Source organism: Acomys russatus, chromosome 19 (assembly GCF_903995435.1).
Source record: "Acomys russatus chromosome 19, mAcoRus1.1, whole genome shotgun sequence".
NCBI lineage: Eukaryota > Metazoa > Chordata > Mammalia > Rodentia > Muridae > Acomys > Acomys russatus.
This window is the reverse complement of record NC_067155.1, coordinates 58,903,719-58,906,700: the sequence shown is the minus strand read 5'-3', so window position 1 is coordinate 58,906,700 and position 2,982 is coordinate 58,903,719.

Below are 2,982 nucleotides of genomic sequence, written 5' to 3'. Positions count from 1 at the left end.
TGAAGAGGATGGTCCAGTGGCAACGCTGTCTTTGCAAGTTCATTCAGTCTTGGCTGCCCTCTCACCTCTGTCCCTGCGAGCTTGTGTTAGGGACACCCGGGGTGTCACAGCAGGGGCACCTACCTCTCCTTCCACTGATTTCATTTGATGTGAGTTACCTCAGCAGCAGCAGTGTGAAATGCGCCAGGAAGGAGCAACCTCGCTGTCTGAGGGGCCACTTTGCTGTGACACCTGCCTCTACCCGGGTTGATTTACTGTGATAGACACTGATGGGGGGGGAGGAAGGCACTTGGTACCTGTGCACTGTACCAGTAGTCAAGGTTTGCAGCCAGCTTGCCCAACACAAATCTGGAGGTGTGGCTTTTTTTTTTTTTTTTTTTAAATAAATTCACTGTTGAGGTGAGGAGCCAGGCACCTTCCTAGCAGAGAGGAGGTGACACCTACCAGAAGTCAGTTGGTTGGATTGGGCCTGGGAGTCGCACTGAGGCTTGAATTCTTTTCTTGATGCTTTGCCTCTGTGTCCCTATCTGGAACACCCGTGACACAGCACCAACCTTCCAAGCTCCTGAGACATGTAGGAGGTAGGTCGGTGGATAAGACTGCCTAGGGATGGGCTGCATAGAGCTGCTGCAGGGGCCTTCTTTGTACACTGAGTTAGCTCGGCCCAATCCAGCTAATCATCTTTCCTAGCTAGAGAGGGACGCGCCTGTCCTTACAGTGTTATGGTGCACAGAGCAGAGCTGGGTATAGTGAAACCCTCCTAAATGATGGGCCTAATGTCAGCTCACGCCTTCTCTTTTTCATGTCTGTGCTGTGCAGGAGAGACATCTCCGACATGAACTGGTCAGAGTCCGCTTGGCCTCAGTGCCTGTGTCTTGGAAATAGGAATGTTTCCACCTTATTAGGAGGATGTGCTGATTAAGGATGGTAACTCTCAAAAGAAAATAGTGATGAGCTTGCCTTGGGACAGCGAGGCTCTGGGGATTGTTACTTAATCTCTTCTACATATTCTGACGTCAGGGATCTTCTGAGGGTGCAATAGGTGTGTGCTAACTCATAAACATCTGACTTGAAATTCACGCTGTGCTTGTGCACATCCTCCTTAAAACAGGACAAGAGCTAGGCCTTTAAGGACCCTAACACTGGGCCCCAAGATTCCTGAGGAGCTTAGTTAGCAGTACCTGTAAGGTGTGGGAGGGGTGCCCATTCTCTTTGAATGACGTGAAGACAGCACGGCCAGTGTGGCCCATCCTGAGCCCAGGGCACAGGGGAGTCCAGCTGGCTGTGAACTTAAGCCCCTGGGAAGTGTGGTCCTCCAGTCTTTTGTCATTTCATAATGGGATACTCAGGTTGCCTTCAGTCCTGGGAGCTGGCCTTGCCTTTGAGGGCCTGAGGGCAGAGTGCCTGAGCTTGTCTGCCACTCAGAGGCAACTTTAAAAGAGACGGAAGAGGGGAAGTCGATAGCTGGGACCATGGTGACTGCTTTGTGAGATCACTGGGTGCTTCCCACAGCTTCCTCTTCTGCCCCCACCTGGCAATAGGAAATATTTGAGGGTTTTCCCACCAGCAAATGGGAGCTTCAAGGGCTTGGTGCCAAATGCTGTTCTGAAGGCATAACCAGTTACTGTCACTTTTATTAGCCTGCGTGCACATGTATAAAATGGTAGTTCAGTTAAGCACTAAAGGGCTTCAATTTTGAAGGATTTGTGAAAAAACTGGAGCTCTCACACCCTTCTTTCCCTTAAGGCAGTCCATACCCAACCTCAAGGCATATGGCCAATGGGTTACAGATGCTATATGGGAAAGTCCAACTTGTGCATTGATCTTAAAAAAAAAAAAAAAAAAAAAAAAAAAAACCTCACCTGCATGTATTAGCCAGGAGATCCACTTGTCAGAACCAGGAAGAAAAACACTTCATGGTTGCTTTAATCACTGATTTCCCTCAAAACCCCATAGACGTGGGAGTGGGGCTCTATAATCCTGTGGCTTTGGCGTTAGCCCCATTCTCACAGTCGTCGAAGGAAGCACAGAGAAGTGTCGTCATCACTGGGTACTTTACATATATAGTGCCAATCAGGTTTCTGACCACAGGACTACCAGCTGCTGCAAAGACTAACTGCACATGGCTCTGTGGGATTGACCTTACCATTTGATAGGGAGATTCGGGGAGAAATTCGTTCTAAGGTTATGAATTTTTAAGACTTTGGAATAAAGTTATTTTTAAACATACATTTCAGTGATCTTGATTTATAACTGATTAGTAATCCCTGCACTTGGGAAGCTGAGGCAGGACAGCTGTGAGCTAAAGGCCAGCCTAGCCTACTTTGTCTCAAAAGTCAACCAGGGCTAGCAAAAGGACTGACTCAACCTGTATTTACTTCCAAGCCTGACAGACCTCCGTTCAGTCTCTAGGACCCACGTGGTAGGAGAGAACCTATTTCCTGACGTCCATTTGCACGCCATGGCATCCCACAAACTAGCTGCATGTACACACAAGTAAACAGATGTTTAAACCAAACGAAGTAACACCCAAAAACCATTTGGAAAAGTGTATTTTTTTTGTTTTTGTTTTTGTTTTTCGAGACAGGGTCTCTCTGTGTAGCCTTGGCCATCCTGGACTCACTTTGTAGACCAGGCTGGCCTCGAACTCACAGCGATTCGCCTGCCTCTGCCTCCCGAGTGCTGGGATTAAAGGCGTGCGCCACCACGCCCGGCGGAAAAGTGTATTTTTGTCACCCCTTCGCCACTTTACTTCCCGTGACTTGCGCACAATGCATGAGTACAGGAAAGGGCATAGCTCGCTAGTACAGCATTTATTAACGACACGTGGCTTCAGTCTTCAACACTTCAAAGTTAAAACAATCAACAAAACGTAAAAACAAAAAACAAACAAAAAAAAACCAAGACCTTGAGAACACCAGGAAACGGACATTTGGGAGATAAAGAAGAGGGAAGGGGCTGGAGGGATTCGGTAACTGAGCA